Source organism: Taudactylus pleione, unplaced genomic scaffold, assembly GCF_031769625.1.
Source record: "Taudactylus pleione unplaced genomic scaffold, aTauple2 ptg000005l, whole genome shotgun sequence".
Taxonomy (NCBI): domain Eukaryota; kingdom Metazoa; phylum Chordata; class Amphibia; order Anura; family Myobatrachidae; genus Taudactylus; species Taudactylus pleione.
The window spans coordinates 23,440,370-23,461,166 of record NW_028284408.1 but is presented as its reverse complement, the minus strand read 5'-3'; positions in this window follow the sequence as shown (position 1 = coordinate 23,461,166).

Genomic DNA, 20,797 nt, shown 5'->3' with positions numbered 1-20,797 from the left:
CACAGATACACTATAGTCGGCAAAAGTCCAGTGTGTTGAAATAAGAATACCAACCAACGGCGCTGGAACAATAGTGTCAGTAAGAGGGGTGCCGAGAGGGGGGGGAGCGGGTACTAATTACCCAGGCCCGGGCTTGCTGGAGGGGCCCGGCGGGGACCCAGGTCCGGTACCGCTCCCCCCCTCTTACATCACCGTGGCTCAGCACACGCTGTCCCCCTCACGGCGCTGCAAAACTTTTTTTTACCGCTTCCCGCGATTAGACCTTGCCCCTTTTTTACCAGGGCCAGGCGCGGCTCTTGGCGGGCCTGAGTAAGAGGTAAACTGCTAGCAGAAAACAAGTCGTGAACGCGACTTTTAACATAACTGCAGATTCATGCAAACTGGAAAGATCTTCGTGCATTCCACAGGTGTAAAATACCAGCTACATCACAGAATGACCTGTGAGTCTAAATTTGTGACGTACGTCATTATGTGCCCATGCAAAAAATTATACGTATGTTCAAAGAAAGGATCGCGATGCACCGCTCATTGATTAAAAAAGCCAATATGGGACTTGAGGATAATACCCCACCGTTTGCGAGACATTTTGACAAAAAGAGCCAAACCATAAAATATTATTTGTTTATTCCGCTGGATCATGTACCTCCCTTGAGCCAAGGGGGAAGGGGGTGATAGGAATAAAATATTACTCAGACAAGAGTGCCTTTGGATCAATTAAAAACACTGGTGCCCGATGGACTGAGAATGATCTTTTTCATCTTACTTATAATGTACTGATAATGTGATTGCACTTGACGACCCTTAGCCCCATATGTATATAATATTTGATGTGTGGGCACTTCTCTATTTGTCTGATATCAAAATCCATACATATATGTTATCTTTGTCAATATAGTTTTGAATTATGTATTATGTTTACAATAGATTTGACTGTTCCAATTATGGAGACCCTTTTGCTGTTTTTTGGTTTGAACGGGGGTTCTAGGGTGTGGATACAGTCAATGACATTACATGTTCTAATGGTCACCCATATCCTATTATATACTGTTGTGTTATGAAAGTAAAAAACTCCTTTGAATTTGGGTAGTTTGAATCATAGATGAGTCTGTGACCATTATATATTGTTCTGTGTTATGTTTTTATGTCTTTTGTATGTTCTTTGTAGGTATTTATAACATATATGACTGTCACTATGTGGGCCGTGTGCGTCGTTCTCCGGACTGTTGTGGAAACCACTTGGTGACGCGGGAGCTATGGACGTGCCGCCGGCGTCACTTCCGGTGGATGCTGTCACTCAGGACCCGCGATCTCTGATGCTGATGTGAGTGGTCTGACGGTGCGGCGGATGCAGGTGGCCTCCATGTGCCAGACAGGTGAGCACTTTTAGTTGGATTAGAATATGTATATAAGGGCTGCACATATTGCTTTTCCCCTGATGACGGTTGATAACAAAACGGCTGTTGGGAACATGCGCTGGGAATGAGGATTTACCCCAGTAATGGCTATTCAGAATACTATGTAAAGTATGATCTGCTGAAAGTCTCTAATATGCTGGTGGAAAAAGTGCTGCTTTAAAGAAATCATTTATGGAGATTAAAAGTTGGTGGTATTTTGGATATAGTGTGCTGGTCTTATCTATGCCTGAGCCCCTAGTGGAACCTCTTGGATGGATTATTTTGTATCTAAATGATGACCCTGCACCGATTTAACTACATCTGGTGTAATGTTGTTTTTTCATGAAGATATATATATATATATGCAGCAAATCGGCGGCACTCCAGTGTAAATATCACGCTAAGGCAGGAAATAACATCAACGTTTCGATGCTTTATTGCATCGTTTTCAAGATACAAAACACAAACAAAAATGCACTTACTTTTATACCCGTCACCACACCTTGTGCACTGCTGCAGCTTCTGGGTCCAGCCAGCAGACGCCCACATGTCATGTCACAGGCACGACCCATCGACGTAGTAACCATAGTGATGCACTAAAAACAAGTAAATAGCAGCGTATTGGCAATTGGAAAACATGGACTGTCATCAATTTCTTATACAAATAACAGTATATTACTGATCAATCACAAAAATATCATTTAATTAACCAAACATAGGGCCTCATTTACTAACGAGTTTTATCACCAAAACGAGTGATAAATGTCACTGTGTTTGATAAATGGTGCTCCAGCCAATCAGCTCCCAACCGTCAACTGTTAGAAAAATCACAATTGGGAGCTGATTGGCTGGAGCACCATTTATCATACACAGTGAAATGTATCACTTGTTTTGGTGATAAAACTCATTAGTAAATGGGGGCCATAGTATCAAAAAGGGTACTTCCTCATCTTTGCGGCCCCCAGCTGGAGGCCACTAGTTACGGTACTTGTGGCCTCCTGCTGGAGGCGCTGGTTACGCTACTTACGTATCTTCACTGACTAGTGAAGATACGTCATATGCGGGGTCGAGTGTGTTCGGCTGGTCATATGCGGCGAGTGTTCGGTGGGTCCGGTTGGATTATTTTGGCTGGCATTTCATTTTCCCATGGATTAAAAGCCTTTTAAGCTTGTAAAGAAAGGTAAGTCTGACTTGTATTATTGCCTGTTGATTTTTAATGTGATTTGGTGATGTGATGTGAATTGTGATTATTGCTTGTTGATTTTTAATGTGATTTGGTGATGTGATGTCAATTGTGATTATTGCTTGTTGATTTTTAATGTGATGTGATGACTTACCTTTTAAGAGAGCGGTGGCCAGATGTCAGTGATGGCTTGTAATATGGCATCAAAAGGGTTTTCTGCTCCCAAAGTCTTCCGCCACATGAATTCTGCTAGATAGGACTGGAGGTGGTGGCGAGCAGTGCCTCTTTGTTTTTTATTTCCCTATTTAGCAGAGCCCCACATTCTTTCCACATTTTGTGTATGTGCACCCGTTGTGGGACCTATGAAATTATATTTGTGGTTCACAGTTGCATGGCTGTAACCTGCTTTTTCAAGGTCCTCTGTTTTATAGGCACGCCAGCAGCCCGAATAAATGTTAGATCCCTCTTCAATGTGTTCCACAATACTTGCCATCAGTGTGCCAGCTTCTCTATTGGGGACCTGAACCAGAAAGCACTCTCCATTTTCCCTGCGTACCCCTCTGAAGATCCATTGTTGGGGCAAAACCCTGCCAGCGTTCCTTTTCCTTCTTTCAAATAGACTTTCATCTATTTCCACAATTTTGCCAGGACCGCCTATTCGTTTTTTCGGTTGACGCATGAGATGTAATGAGCAGAACTTATTCCAGTTTATGGTGGTATTTTCGCTCATGTTAAGCTGTTTCTTGTACCACTTGATGGACGTCAGCTCCTCTGCCCAACAGTTCACAAATCGCATGGCAGTTAAAAATGGTACCCTGGAACCATTAAACCATTTGTCAAACCTGACACTGGTTTTCTTCTTACAACTTTTGACGTTACACTGCCAAACGTTTTCCCTCACATACAACTTAATTTCGTGGCCATTTGCACATTTTCTGTTTCGAGGTAAAATGCCTCTTTCTTGAAAGAAAGCAAGCAATGGCATCTTCCTCAGTATGTGGCAAATTAAAAATTGTCATCATTTTGGGTTACTTTTTAACACAAACAACGCGGGGGGGGGCGATTAAATTTTTACCCACATAAAATACATGGAGGACAGAACAGGTATATCGGCAGCGGTGGAAATACAGTAGCAGTAGTAAATTTTTTAAGAAAGTTACACAAGTTAAGTACCTTACTGTCACAATCATGGGATTTTGAGACTGTGTTCCCGGGCTGGGCCTTGGATCAGTATTAGTCAGCACGGGGACTCGCTGGAGGAGACTAGGCTTGATAAAGTTTCTCCGCATGAGAGGGTGCAGAAGACTGTTAGAGGTTTGAAGTAATGCGGAAGGAGCTTGGTGCGGCTAAGGAGCCGTGTAGAGATGTAGATAGCGTGAAAGCTACTTGGAGCGGCTGAGTAGCCGTAAGGTGACGGTGGTAGCTCAGACGCTACTCGGAGCGGCTGGGTAGCCGTAAGGTGACGGTGGTAGCTCGGACGCTACTTGGAGCGGCTGGGTAGCCGTAAGGGGACAGTGGTAGCTCAGATGCTACTTGGAGCGGCTGGGTAGCCGTAAGGTGAATACTAAGCTAGATAGCAGTAATACCTATGGAGCACAGTGGGAAGGCTCACTTAGTAAACTAAGAAACTATTTGCACTGGCAACTTGTGTCAGCATTGGGGAACCTTTTATACTGGACGCTGGGAGCTGATAGGCTGAGAGAGGAGAAGATTCCTCATTGGTGGTAATGGAGTCACATGGGCAATCCAAGATGGCCGCACCCATGGACCGTAGGGCAGCGCTTCAGCGGGGACCAGCGATCAGCAGGAGCTGACGTGGAGACAGGACAGGAGCGGGACCCGTTAGAAGAGAACAGCGGGACCCGCCTAGAGAGAGGAGGAAGCAGCGCACAGCGTGGGAGTCGGAAGACACCGCGGGTCAGTGCCCGCAAAGGTAAGCAACTGGGTCTGATCCTGGGGTCTCTGGTGCGGCGTGTGACACTTACGTAGTGGATAAGTAAGTTATGTAGTGGGGCCCCAAAGATGAGGAAGTACCTCAAAAAGTTATCACAAGCTATTAATAATCCCATATACATAGGGGACACTAGACCAATCAGAATACCAGCAGCACAGTCCATTGTTCATGTATAATATAACAACCGACATATGTCAAAATCAATGTAGTCACCCCCACTATACTCCCGGACAGACATCCGTAGAGAGAGAGGTGACTACAATACATATATATTAGACAGAACATCATATAACTAAACCCTAGCAGACCCATATATGAATTCTACATGACTCTGGATTTGTATAATTGGCAGTTCCATCCTGAAGGTCTGAGTGTGTGTATATATAAATATATATATATATATATATATATATATACACACATATACTCTGTGTGTGTATATAATATATATATTTGGTAAGAGGCAGGACTCTATAAGTCATATATGAGGCGGTGCAGGGTCCAGAGTTTTGGTAATAGGCATGCTCACTCTTTCCATAAAAAAGCAAAAGACCAACACTCATATTTGGTAGATGTGCCATCAGACTGTTTTACAGACATAAGTTGGTCCCCAGGGGAAGTACAATACATACACAACTATTTTTTTTTACATTCGGATCCCACTTCCTCAACAACCAACAGAATGGGGTCTATCTAGCAAACTATTATTAAGAACAGCACACCATTTGGCACAGAATGGCAGAATATTACTTCCTATAGTTGGTATATTGGAAAGCCTTTCTGATTTTTTTTTTGCGATAATAATCTGAAATTTGTCTGTGTAGAACAAGATCTATTTCCATTTTGTTGAGTCTTAGTAATGTGTGATATAAATCTAGGGGGGATTCAGCTGGTACATTTAAACATTCTTCCCATTCAAAAATAACTTTTTCAGCATCTTCGTTAGTTAAACTAATTTGTCCTGTTTCAGCTACATCATCCAAAAACTTTACATTTGTTTGTGACTTGGCAAAAATATAAATTAGTTAAGGATAAAAATATACACTTGATAAAGAGATTGTGAGACTGAATAGCACTGCTGGTCTTGTATCTGGAATTAGAAGCATGTGTTAGAATAAACCACTAAAGGTTATCAATAGTGAACAAAACTCCACTGCAATGATCTTCAGTTGTTAAGGAGAATAATACCCCAAACCGGATCAAACCCGGGACATACCATCTTCAGACCAGGATTGACGCCATTCATGCTGTACATGGGTGCAGTGGAACTGGCCTGATGATGCTTGGAGATATCATCTCCAAGTGCCAAGAAATCAGAAAGTCCCCGTGCTATAAATGAGATCCGGATCGGGAACCCTGGTCGGAAGACCCGGGTTACCCGTTTACACATCAGGGTTTCACGGGTCATTCCTGTGTTAAAACCTGCAAGCTACTGGCATGGCGCGACTAGAAGGACTGTTTAACGCGCAATGCTAGATGTATGTAGACACATCTGTAGCACACATGCAAAAAACATAAATATTAAGCGCTTATCTGTCCTTTAGAGGATTTCCAGATTCAGAATCACAGGACTAACGCATTTTCGTATTTTAAATAGGCTTCATCATGGGGATAGTGATTATGAGGAGAGCTATAGTTATACGAAAACTTGCCAAACATTACTGAAAACACCTGTGGCCACTAATTATGACTTTACTTCGGGCTCTATTTACTACAACCCTCATTTGTAATGCAGATTGTTTGTGATATTATCGGCTGAATTCGCATTGCGAATTCAGGCAATATCACAGGGATTTACTACAAATCCCTTGCAGGAACAGAGCTTGCGATAAAGCTCTGTCCCTGCGAATCCCCTCCGCACACTAGTCACGGTATTTTCGCAAAAGATACCGTGACAAAGTACAGACGCATGCGCCAACCGACCGTCGCTGCGCTAAGCCCCGCCTCTGGCACTAGGCCCCACCCCTGCAATCGCGGACCCCCCTCCCTCAATAGCACTTACCTGCAGTCATCGGTGCTCCGGTGATGTCTTCCATGCTTCCGGTCAGATGACATCCCATACTGCACTGGGACACAGTCACCTGATGACCGGGCCGCAGTGCACTATGGGAGACCAGCTGACCGGAAGTAAAATAACACCGGAGCCCCGACCACCGGTCCCTGGAGTCAGGTAAGTAAATTATTTTTTTTAACTTTTTTTTAGCAGAGATCAGCTTGTGGTCTGTTTAGACCACCCAGCTGATCACTGGAACCGGCTCCGGGCTCTGCTTTGCCTGTTACAGCAGAGTAGGAGCCCGGTAACCGGGGGAGACCCTGTATAACGCCTCCCTAGGTATTTTTTTCACCATTTATTTTTAGTAACTACCAGGCAGATCACATTTCCCATTACAATTATGGGAAATGTGATCTGCTTACTAAAAATAAGTGATACTTAGGGGTTGGAGTAGAATTTTACGAATTCTACTCCAATTGCCCTGTAATAACTATAGGTGATACTAAAATAATGTGAAAAGGGTGTGAAAACACCCCTTTTCACTTTATTGTAGTAAAATAATGATAATAAATAGAGCACTTCCTGTGGTATTTTAATCCACATTTAAAACGAGGTACGATGCAACATTACTAAATTGTAATATAGAAGGCTTAATAGCCTCAAGCATTAGAAATCTAAAGTACACACAAATATATATATAAAAAAAACTTATTATAAATCCTTATTTCATAAAGGTTCTGACTGTGGAACGCATGTGAAATGCATAGTTCACTTCTAAAAAATCAATGGAGGTAATTAGTTTTAGAACTCGCATGGAGTTCTACCTAATTACCGGAGGAATTCATCATTCCTCCTCTCCATAATTATCTATTTCGAAAAGCTGTCATTTTTGCGATGACAGCTTTTCAGGAAATAAATAGTTTTCCCTGCCTGCTCTAACTTACCACAGCTGGAATCTGTGCTGCACATGCGCTGTTACATCTGTAAAACCAGCGCATCCGCAGCACTACCTACAGCTGCGGTAATTTTGTGTGAAAGAAAGATATTCAGCTTTCAGCGCTTGAAAAGATCGGTTGCCATCTTGGAGTAGACAATAGGGCAAATAGCAGAGTTTTATAATAGTGAACTTCCTTCTCTATCCTCATTTTAGCATGGAGCATACAGTCTGGCGGTCATCTTGGAGTACGCAAATAAGCAGTGTGGCAGATTTTTGTGAAGCGAAATTTCCTCCTCTATCCTAAGCTTGGAATAAGTAGACCATCTTTTAACGCAGATGGATTAATGAGATGAGAATCAGCCATTCCTATATCATCAATAGTTCTGTATATGTTGCTAGGCAACAAAAGTGACAATGGGTTAGTAAATAGAAGATATTACAGTATTCAGGTAAGTACCAATTCAAAACATAGTTCAGGGTAAAGTGCTAGTGCATATAAGTGTGCTTATTAGTTATCTTCTATATAAAATAAATTTTGTTTCTTTCTTTGTCCGGTTATGCATTCGGACACCCCTGCACCGATTGGGATGAAACTAACACAAGGTGGTTCAGTTGGATCCTGGCCAGGTTTTAGGGGAGTAAGGATCCCAGTCGGACCTCCCGTTGGTGTAGGCTGGGCAGAACTTTGACCCAAGGAGCCTTTTCTTAACGTACACTGTATGGATTTGGACGAAAACTTCACAGAGTGGTAACACTGGATCCCAGAAGACAGACTAGCGGGTTGAGATCCCGGTCGGACCTCCCGTTGATGTACGCTGGGCAGAACTTTGCCCCAGGGATGCTGGACCTTCCACTGGATGGATTTGGATGAAAACTTCACAGACGGTGGCAAATGGTCTGGGATGCCTAATGGAGTGGTTGGGGTCCCGGTCGGACCTCACAGCAGAGTGTGTCGGGCAGAACTTTGACCCAGGGAGCCTGTTCTGGGCCTTCCACTGGATGGATTTGGACAAAATCACATAATAAAACTTAATAACTTGAAGATTTAAACCCGGGCAATGCTGGCTACTTCAGCTAGTAAGAATATATTTAAGACCCATAACCGTAGTCTTAAAACCTAGATATATAAGACAACCTGGATATATACACAGGGGAAATAAAGCAAATAAAGAGTGACAATATATTTATGGTACAATCATTAAATACTTTTTGAAGGATTAAAGTACATTATAGGTAAAACAATGTAGTGTTAAATATGTGTTTGTATTTTATAGAAATGGTGCTATCTTGTAGCTTTTCTTGCATCGTGTTGGAAACATAATTTGAAGTTGGAAGATCCAGTACATTTCTCTCTGGAGACCTTGGCCCTGATTTAGACCCACTCGCAAGTGGGCGTACGCACGTTCGGCGTACGTAAAAAAATATTTAAATTCAAGCACTCGCTCGTATTTTCCTACGCAGCTAAAAATCCGCCCCAAACTCTGGCGACCCCTCCTCTGACTAACGAGCATGCCAAATAGCGAGCGTACATCCCCGAAATGGCTTGAAGGGAACGCACGCACAAGTACAAACCGGAAGTGGGACTGTCAGATTCCGATTACCTGCTCGTTTTTTCGGCCTACCTCCCTCAATCGTATCATGCCAATCAATGTATCAATTAGCTTAATTGTTGTTTTTTTTTCAACACAATGCAATAAACTTTAATCTTGTCCGTGTTTGTATTTGCTCGCAGAATACGTACGGCTGAAACCTTCGCTTTTATTGGTCAAAAGACATGTTAGCCCCAATTAAACAATTGTTCTATTTGTTTGTCTCCCCACAAGTTTTCTGTGGTTCATTTCTTTATTTAAATTTGCTTACGCATGTCACTGCATCAAGCCTATCATAACTATCAAGAGATTTGTGGCCCTGTCGAACACATGACTCATACACTAACCAATAGAATTTGTCCTGTTAATTTTCCAAATACATTAGCCAATCAAATTTTTTTGTGGTGCTTTATTAAAACTATTTTGACAAAAAAACACCATTGCCATCATGAGATCCGCCGCATTCACCAGGCGCGAACTGCTGGTGCTGACGGAGGTGATGGACAGGAGGATCACCAGTCAGCCTCCACCCATCTCCAAAAGGCGCAAGCGTTCCGCATATGCGGAGGTACGTTGACGCCTGCGCTCCTTCGGCTCACGCCGACATATTGGCCAGCTGGAGCGCAGGTGGTCGGACCTGCACCGGCGGACGCCCCCCCGCTTGCTGGCATGCTTTCGCATGCAGATTGCGGAAAGTAAGTGTTCTGGACTGTGGTTTTCAAGTTTATCTTGTGGGCCCTAACTGCGTGTGCATGTTTTCATGTCTGTCCTATTGAGTCATTGTAGTCATATCTGCGTGTGCATGTTTTCATGTCTGTCCTATTGAGTCATTGTAGTCATATCTGCATGTGCGTGTTTTCATGTCTGTCCTATTGAGTCATTGTAGTGATATCTGCATGTGCATGTTTTCATGTCTGTCCTATTGTGTTTTTTTTTTTTTGGTTTCCTGTTGAAACTAACCACAATTTTTTTGTCATTTTTTAGGGGCACAGCAAACACTACGGCGGCATCGCCACACAAGACGCCGGTCCCGGCCCCTCTCTCCAACCCCCAATTCCTCTATTACCCCCTCCTCCCCAGACCCTGTGGCCGAAATTTCAGGCCTACTTCCCCTCCAGCCCAATTCCCCCTCTCCTCCATCCGTCCCTCCTCCAAATACCCCCTCCCAGGATCCCGAAAACACCTTGCCCCTCGGGTTGGGGAATGTAGCCACCTCCGAGGTGGTCCAGGGAGTGGCTTCTGGCTCTGTCGTTTTGGAGAACGGTATGTTTTTAAAGTTTATTTTGGACACCACAAACTGTTTGTATGTAATCATGTGTCGTCCCCATTTTTTTTGACTTTTTGTCGCCTTAGGGTATTTTTGGGGGTTGTCTTTACCTGTTCCTGCTGATGTCACCATACACATATCACACCTGTGTGCCTTTTTTTAGGGCCCTTGTATTTTTGCCCTTAGACATTTTGGGGTGCTGGGTTTTATCCGTGTAATGTTTTTTTGGCCCACAAGCTTGTAAGTTTTGGGTTGCTTGTTTTGTGTTTTTTTACAATGTTGCTTCATTATCGATTTATTAATCCCCAAACTTTTGTCACCCACAGAGGAAAAGAGGCGTCGGGAAGAGATAGTGAATTGTGTGGGCCGTATGCGGGAGCAGGTCACCGGGCTTATGCAGGGCCTTGACCATCTGTTGGTCCTCCTTAGGAATTAGTTTTTTTTTTTTTTTTTTTACAAATTGTTTCTTAATAAATCTGTTTTAAATCAAGCTCTGTCTCATGCGTTTGGAGTAAATCCAAGATTCTTTACACTGACATAAGTAGACTCTTCAAGCAAGGTTTGCCACAGAATCTCACTACAGATTGTGTGTTCTATTTTGAATGCAAACAGACACAAGAAACACCTCCCAGTACCAATGTCATTTTCCTTTTTTGTGGTGGTCAACATGATAGTTTACACCATTTTTCAGGTTCCTATTTGGTGGCCAAACTGCTTCGGACAATCTTACGAAGGCAACTGATTGTACACGATTCCTTGTTGTGTTGGTTAGTACCCCGAAAACATATTACATTTTAGCTCCACTTGCTTCATTACTGGGTTACCCCTTAGGTAAAATTAACGTTTGGGAGTTTGTTTACACTTGCTTCTAACGTGCCCAAAAAGGAAACAAATTACACTCTCCAAATATTTATTCACAACAGAAATCAAAATACAAAGTGGTCACTCACAAACAAAACACACAGTGATAATCAGAAAAACACCACATACCAAAAACACTAAACAAACACACAACAAATCAAGAACTGGTTGACGAAGGTCCATGCCCACATGATTTCAAAAATATGGCGTTGCAATATTGGTGTCAGAATATATTCCCGAAGTTTCAACAGAAAGGTTTTTGAAGGGTAGCAGGAAGTAGTCATCGTGGGAGTGCCAAAGATTATGCAAACAAACAGAAGATGGTGCAAGAATTAATATAAAAAAAGATGAACGTTAAAAAACCGTAACACATTGGGTATACACACTGTTGTTTGATCAATAAGTACCTAAAATATCGGGCCACCACATCATCGCGTATGGCCCCCCCACATACTGACCTCCGACCAACCTCGGGTGGGCCATCCCCAGGTAAGGCATCCTCTGGCTGCATTGGAACACCACTCCTTATGGCGATGTTGTGAAAGATCCCACACAGGACCACAATTTTCGAAACCATATCCGGCAAATACATGAGCTCGCCACCAGAGCGGTGGAGGCATCTGAATCAGCCTTTTAAAAGGCCGATACAGCGCTCCACCATTTGCCTGGTGGCTGTAAGTGCGGTATTAAACTCACTTTGTGGACCTGGTGTGGGAGCCAAATAAGGAGTGAGCAGCCAGGGCATGCAAGGGTATCCACTGTCTCCTGTGAAAAAGAATAGACAACATCAGGATCACTGTGTATCAAGCTTAACATTGTTATGTACTAAAGGTCTCCACTTACCCAGAAGCCACGCATCACCAGCTTGTAGGTTGGTTAATTTGTGCCATATCCCTGATTGCCGGATGACGAAGGAGTCATGTGCACTTCCTGGTAATTTTGCATTCAGGGACAGGATCTGGAGGGAGGCATCACATACCACCATTACATTCAGGGAGTGATAGTGTTTCCTGTTTCGAAATATGGCCTCCAGCCGTGCTGGAGGCTGAAGTGGTATGTCAGTACCATCCACAACCCCTATGATGTGTGGGAAGCCAGCTATTTGGTAAAAATTGGCCTTGGCCACACTAAGGGCACCCATATCCTCAGGATCCGGGAAAAGGAGGATTGTGAGATGCCCGAAACTATTCCCACCGTTGTTTGAAACGATCCTGAGGCACAGAAATGTAACACCGCCATAAATTGCGTAAGTGGTGGTATTGCTGTAGGACTGTCAATTTGCCGCTCAAGATCACTCTCTATTAATGAGAGAGTGTCTATGATGATTTTGGGAGGAAGACGGTAGCGTCTTAAAACCTCATCATCGAGCATTCCAAAAAGGGTGACACGTGTTCAAAATATCTGGGGCCTTGCACGCCTACGATGCCTACGCCTGGGACGAGATTGAGGTTTGGTCGGCTTCCGGGAGCATGGCCGATCCGCCCAAGATCAACCTGAAATGGCAAGATTGGAATGTAAGGCTTTGGACTCACCCCAAAAGAAAATTAAAAACAACTTAGCTTGATGATACCATCCATTGCTGCTTACATGCCGGGGTATTGTCATGATACATCCAAACTGAAATTAATCACAAAAATAATTTGACAAATTTCACTCTGTGCATTTTTGTTTCTAAATTTTGTGCTAGACAAAACTTAAAATATGCGAAACACACATTTGGCAAAAGAGCAAAACGACATTGCACACAGTACATCAAAATGGGTTGAAATGTTTGCCAAAAAAGCGAAAGGGCAACCACAAAAATTTTTACAGGATTAATAAGCATTTAAAAATGCGCTAATTAGTTCGCAAATACAAGTCACAATAGTAAGTAGTAAAAATGTGCTAATTAGTTCGCAAATACAAGTCACAATAGTAAGTAGTAAAAATGCGCTAATTAGTTTGCAAATACAAGTCACAATAGTAAGTAGTAAAAATGCGCTAATTAGTTCGCAAATACAAGTCACAATAGTAAGTAGTAAAAATGCGCTAATTAGTTCGCAAATACAAGTCACAATAGTAAGTAGTAAAAATGCGCTAATTAGTTCGCAAATACAAGTCACTATACAAACTGAGAAAAATGCGCTAATTAGTTCACAAATACAAGATAAAAAATGGATTTACCAAGAGCAAATATATAAGAGTCCAAATCAAAAGGTCTTTGGGTCTGAAATTAATAAAAAGCTAAAATATATGAAATTATGGATCCAAAAATTAAAAACAAGAAGAAACACAATGAGACAACAATTGATCAAAAGTTAGACTTCACAAAACTTACCAAATCAAGAAACGAGGCCAAAAAAACAAAAAACAAAAAAGAGAACGGAAAATAAAAACGCAAATCTAGCAACCAAAATAAACTACAACCGCCAACTCCTTTATCCGCAAACAAGAAACTCCAGCCAAGGTAACCTCCAACAATCCAAAAACGCCACCTCGACTCGAGACACACCAAGCCATAAATAGTGTTTCGTTTCCCGCACAAATTAAGGAGGGATCATAGGAACGCACAATCAATGATGCGGCCGCAAAATAAGGACGCATGTATAAATACGTCACGAAAACACATTAAAATTCTGGTGTATTTCTTGTTTGGACCTCAGACATGGCGACAGACCAGGGAAACAATGCCCAAGAGTCAGGCGGTAAGTCTTTCATGCATTTTGTATCAATGATTAATTTGAAACATAAGATTGGGCAAGTTGTGATTTTGTGAAATATGAATATTTACACAAATAGGTGAGGAGGATGACATGGAAGAGGCTGCTGGGCCCAGTATTCCGGCCAAAGCTGCAAAAAAAAAAGGCAGCCACATTTCACAAGAAAGGAGATGGAGGTTTTGATACAGAAGTGTGTGGACATCCTGCCACAGGCAGACAGGAATATGAGTCTAAGCCAGAAGGGGAGAATGTGGGAAGAGGTAGCCGTTGCTGTCAATAGGGTGGGTGATTATGTCCGTCTAGCCCGGGATGTCAAACGGCGGTAAGTAAACACTTGCCCCCCCTAAAAACAAACACCATTTTAAACAAAAGGATAATGGCTTCCATTTTTTCCCACAGATGGGGCGACTTCAAATATCGCCTAAAGCAAAAACTCGCGGACAGGGCTAGGCATGCAAGGGGGACAGGTGGGGGTCCCACCCCTGTGTCATTGGAGTTTTGACGGATTTAGAAGAGCTGGCACAGGGGTGTGTGCAGCCTGTGGAGGTGTTTGGCGTGTCCAACATGGATACGGACATGCCAGACTTTGCGGCTCCTCATGTTGTCCCAGGTAAATCTTTTGATGTCACCAACTCTGAAATGTTATTGTGCCAATATGTAGATTCTAATGTGAGTCTTTTCTCTTTTTTCCTAACAGAGACACAGGCGGATGAGTCTGCTCCAGAGGGGAGCCTTGGCCGCCGAATTTCTGCTGGCTCGGCAGGGGAGGAACCAGTACATCCGGCTGAGGACCCTGCAGAAGCCAGTCCAGGGCAATCCCCCTCGCAGGCAGTGTCCCTCCTCACAGAACTCAATTTCAAATCGGATTTCCATACGGAGATTCTGCAGAGGATGGACGCCAGTCTGGTACGGGTGGCTGAGGCCCTGGAGCAAAATGCTGCGGCCAACGTGACCATTGGTCAGGCCCTGGCGGAAAATACCAGGGCCAACATCCGCATCGCCAATGCCCTGGAGCAGCTCGTTCGCCAGCACATGGTGGAGCCGACCTCCCTTCCTGCCGGAACATCAGGATCCTCCACCTCTGGCACAACATCAGCCAATCCTCCAAATGTGCCTAGCCCTGTGCCTAGTCTAGAGGCCACAACATCTGCCTCTGGACAGGCCAGCCCGATGACATCCCGGACCCGGTCTGGCGCCCTCCCTCCCCCATCCAAACGAGTGAAAAAATGGTGACAGCAATGGCGACTTTTCCCACAATCCTTCTGTGCTTGGCTCATATTCCTTTCTGGTCAAAACTTCCCTCTCCTTTCTTGTGAAATGTTTTTAATTTTTTGTTGTATGTTTATGTCAACAGTTATGTTGGGCCAATTTGTTTGATTTTGGGACAGATCTTTGCCAAAAAAAGATGTCCCCAAATTTTTTATTAATTTATTTTTTGTTTGAGCAATAAATTGACACCAAAAATCTGACATTGGATTGTGAAATTATTGTACAAATGGGTTACATTTAATCCTGGACCAAAAGGCAAAAACTGGCAAAAAAAAAAAAAAAAAAAAAATGGGCTCTTTAAGGAACGTTTAAAAATTCATATAACGAGGCAAATTCAAGAGGCAAAAATAAAATGGTGAGAAAATTAAAACATGATGACATTATTGTTACAATAGGCCCTAACCACCAAATTGAGGGCAAAATAAACCTCCACAAATGTACGCAAATTGATTGTGTCATCCTGACATTAGCAGCTCTGATTTCCACCTGCGTACGGTTTTGTGCTATCCCAAAAAACTGATTTCAAAACACATACCAAGCCGGTTTTCAATACAACACTAATTGCTTTTCAGCCCTCCCGCGATTAATCGCAACAACATCGTGGAGTCCCGGGACGGAGGAGAAGGCCATCGCCAATGTGGTCGAGTAATCCAGACCCTAAGCTGTGCGAGCATTTTGAAGGGAAAGAGGATCATCCAGTGACGTATGAGTCGGTCCGAACACATTTTACGCTCGCATCTGCTAATGTATGTACGCCCCAAAAACGCCTCGCCTCGCCTGCGTTTTTCCATCTCCACCCCCGTCAACACCCAAAAACGCCCTGTTCTGTCAATCACATTTGACATGCCACTTCCTGTACGCTATTTGACGAACGAGACCAAAAAAGCTCGCAATCTGCCGTACGCACATGCGCAGTGTTACACGACGCATGCGCGGTTATTCAACATCGGAAGGCAACGAACGTACTGCTGTTTGCGAGTGGCTCTGAATGAGGGCCCTTGTTTACTATATCTCTACCTCTTTTGCCTATTTTTATATGTTCAATTGCGTTTAAAGTTAAATCTTTCGGGTTTGAGATGTGATGGGTCAAAAAATATTTGGACACCGCCTGATTCTCCACTTTATTTCTAATGTTACGGTTCTGATTCCCCAATTAACCATGTTACTGCTAAAAATAAAGGTTTCCAATCTACAAGTCTATGTATCTCGATGTTTGTACACCTACACAATGCAAGCAGGTAGCCATGTTCCACCCAGGAAAATAAAATTAAAGGTCTGATATTTTTTTTCATTGTATTTCCCTATTATTAAGCATGTTATTTCTTTGTAATACAGTTGTAACAAAATTAGGCTCTTATACAAATATACTACTAGCATTATTGGATTTAATAGTTTGTAACCCAAAATAGTTTTATTCTGTGCTTTTTTGTGGTGTACAGTACCATCACTTTTTGAAATCTAATTTTTAAGTATTAGAACTAGTCAATGAAATAGAAAGAAATTAAATAATTTCAGAAATTAATAAAATATGTTTCTGTGCAGTGATTCAGAACATGGAAGAAACTATAAAGCTTATGATTTTATTTAAAATAAAAATGTATCTCAACCTAAATAGAATACGGAACTTAGATTAGAAACAGGACAAATCACAGTGCAATTGGAAACTACAGAACATAGGCAAATGTCCTACCGATAAACTAGTCCCGTCTTTTTTGGGAGAAAACAAGGATTTTTTTTTGTATTTACAAAGAATTAAAAATCACTGAAGTACAGAGGTGCCCTCATGTGGCCATTGGCTAATATAACAAGTATAACTTTGTTAACAGTGTTGTTATTTTGTTTGTTTAGTATTTGATGTCTTTAATCACATAACTGGTATAGTCACATAGGATGCAATTGGTGCTAGATTGTTTCCTCTGACATGCTCGCATCCCATGCGACTGTGCCCTTTTTCGTCACGCCTCGGAAATGCACAAGTGCAGAACTGATTTCCTGCTCTGGTCAATCAACCGACAGTGATGTAGGGGTCTCTGAACACCATTTTTGCACCCCAGGATGCCATATGGCAGTGGTTCCCAAACTCGGTTCTCAAGGTATCTTAAAAGTCCAGATTTTAAGAATATCCATGCTTTAGCACAGGTGACTTAATTAGTAGCTCAGTCAGTTTGATTATACCATCTGTGCACAAGCACAGATATCCTTAAAACCTGGACTGTTAGGGTGCCTTGACTACTGAGTTTGGGGAACCACTGCCATATGGCATTCTGGAGAGCATGCACCCTGCAGAAAAGTTAAAATTATGTGCAAAGATAGGAACTGGAATTCCTCTCTGAGTACTATACACCAATCTTTGCATCCTGAGTCCAGAAATCAGCTGGGGGGCTGATGTTTATCCCCCCCTCCCTCCATGACCAACTCGATTGCATTCTGCATTAGGCGGAGGGGGTGTGGCAGGAGCGTATTACAATTTTGGGAAAACTTGCTGGGAAGTCACCGATGCTTGCAAGTCACAGGTTTTTACATTTACCCCTATGACTTTTCTCCCTGCTGACATTACAGTGAGCATCCAGGTTAAGGAGGAAGGGACCGGTGGCACCCATCGCTATAATGAAGTAATTGCATCCTCTTTAGGTGAACTTGGCCTCCAATATCATTCTCACCCTGGATGTTACTTAGACCCTCATCCACTCACCAGTCATCTCCAGATTGGAGTACTGTAGCCATCTCTTCTGGCCTCCCTGACTCCCACCTCTCTCCACTCCAATCTGTACTCAATGCTGCTGCTTGACTCCTCTTCCTCTCCAAACATTCTACATCTGCCTACCCTCTCCTACAAGTTCTACACTGCTCCACCTCCCCTTCAGAACCCAATTCAAGCTTCTCACACGCACTTACAAAGCCATCACCCAATCTTCTCCCATTTACATCTCTGACATCATCTCCCTTCACACACCTGCCCGCCAAGCGGAATTCTCTACCTCTCTCCACCTCTCTACTAACCTTCAAACAAGCTCTCAAGATCCACTTCTTCATTAAAGCCTTCCAGCTCTCATCCTAACCTACTGATACATTATCCTTCCTCATTGTCTACTCCATCGGTGTCACCCCTGTTTGTCTGCCCCTCCCATTTAAATGTAAGCTCTCACATGCAGGGCCCTCTTCCCTCATGTGCTTCTCCTTCCCTTACTTATACTGTCATTCACTTCTAACTCCCCACAACAGCAGCGTACACTTGGTTGCTGATGTCCTGCTGCTTATTTAAGTGTTTTGTTCACTAATGCAGGAATGTTTATAAACCATGTCCTTGTCCTGCATTGTATGAAACTGTTAAGCAAATATGCACACAAGAAAATATTAATTATGTACTATGTAAGGCGCTGCAGAACCATTGTGGTACCATTTACATAAAGGATAATAATAATAATGGTCTATGTAATGGGAAATAGACAATAATACGCAATAAATGTAAATTAAATATAAAAATAATAGTAAAATGTTTTGAATAAATCAGTCATGATTTTTGTGTCTTTATATGTATGTTTGTTTCTGGAGAAAGTGTGTATGTAGCAGTATTTATCAGACGAGTGGTCAGTAGGAGTGTAAAAGAAATTATTATCTTTTTGTTTGCTTGTTGGGTAGTGGGGATGTGGGGGACTACCTGAAATATTGGGAGTCTCCCGCAAGTTCTGGGAAAGTAGGTAGGTATGGTCTATATTCAAACAGCATTGAATTTATTTGAAAAAAAAAAAAAGTCACACAAAATAGTAGTGCGCATAGCAGCAGAAAGTGAAAAAAGAAAATAAATTTTATATTTTCTAAGATAAATGTTAAGTCAAAAAGATTGTATTCTCTTTTGGCACACTATGATTTGCTCATAGTGCAGGAAATAGCTTAGCAGTTCTAATCTGAATGGGCTAAAAGCAAAGTGTCTTTTTTTTGTAATAGAAAGAACGTTTTTTTTTGTTTTTTTTTGCCATGAGCAGGAAAGATTCACTCACTTTAGATAATGTTTTGTGTTCAGCTCCTGATGTATTGACGTGGTGCTGTCCTGGGCTGTTGCCTAGGCTGGTACAATAGAATGCCTTTTTGCAGCTAAGTTTTGATGTTGGTCATGGGGAAAGAATGAAGCTGCTGGTGGTTTGTCGTTCGCATTTACCCTTATAAGCAGATAGTAGTTGCTGTCACACTTGGTGCTATTAGAGATCCAATGAAGTATCAATTTGTGCTCTAAATTAACACGTTTCATCACTCATAACAGCAACTTATTCAGGGTATGAATGTTGTGTCCTTGTTCTCTAAAGGTGCATACACATGTAACGATTTTTTGAACGATTTAACTACAACAACGTCGTTATCGTTCAATCGTTGAAAAAATCGTTCAGTTTCTAAGTTATAACGATGAACGATTATCGTTCATGCGCGTTCCCGTTTGTAGTACATTCTGACTGACCAACTGAACGATTTTCATTAAGGGAAGTTACAACAATCGTTTGTAGTTCAAAAAATCGTTCATTACACTTTAAAAAATCTGACAGATAATCTGACAGCAAATCGTTCATAAAATCGTTGGTAACAAAATCATTGTGTGTGTGTATGCAGCAGTGTTAGGTCAGCAGGTGGATTAAATTAAAATTAATTGAAGGTGCTCTTTATTGAGGGGACATAGTTGAGCCCTATTGATTGGATTTATCATCTGGTATCTGTAGCACTTATGAGAAGTCTCTGGAGTCACTGAGAGCTGGCCCCGGATAGCAGCTTTTAACTCAGACCAATTTAGACTGAGCAGCCATTTCTTATAGAGTACATAAACTGACCCAGTTATGTGTTGAATGGTGGGAGCTCTCAGGCTAAATGAGAACTTAACTCCTTCCTCACATGTTGACAGATTTCCATCATACCACACAAGGTACAATGGATTTGTGTTGGGGAATCAAGTCAAATCTAATAGTTTTTTGTGGTGAAACAATGGGTTAATCACTTCCATTGCTGCACCTTGTTACATTGGAAATTGACTGTGGTCAGGGTACTTTTCTCCAGGCATTCCCCTTGTTAGGAAAAGCTGGGTATAGGCAGGGACGGACAGACCTCATTACAGCTGGGAACCTGCATATTTCTCATGCACCTCCCAGCGCCTCTCCCCTTAATTCATTTGGAGCCGGCGGTAAGGCAGGTGGGGTGGGCAGGGTTTTGTGCTCTGCGCTGTGCAGGTGCCAGGTGCCTGGCGCCCTACACGCCCGCTTACCATGCTAATGTGGTTGGGCACTGCTGAATCAGGCCCAGTGTATGTATGTATGTGTGTGTGTATGTATATATATATATATATATATATACTGTGTGTATGTATATATATATATATATATAAAAGAAACAAGTGGATAGAGCACCAAATAAATATAAACCTATGGAGATATTCCTAGATAATGTCACTGCCCCTGGGCCCTAGTGATGGGCGTCATGAATTTTGATAAAAGAGCGACTGGCTAGTGAACAATACTGTGTGTTAGAGTGCTAGTGCTGAGAATAACAATGCTTATGCAGTATGACTTTACAATATATATATAAAACACACATGTGATATAAATAGAATAAATAGTGTAAAAATATGTGCAAATCAATTAGTTTGACATATAATTTAATAGTAAAAACACCAA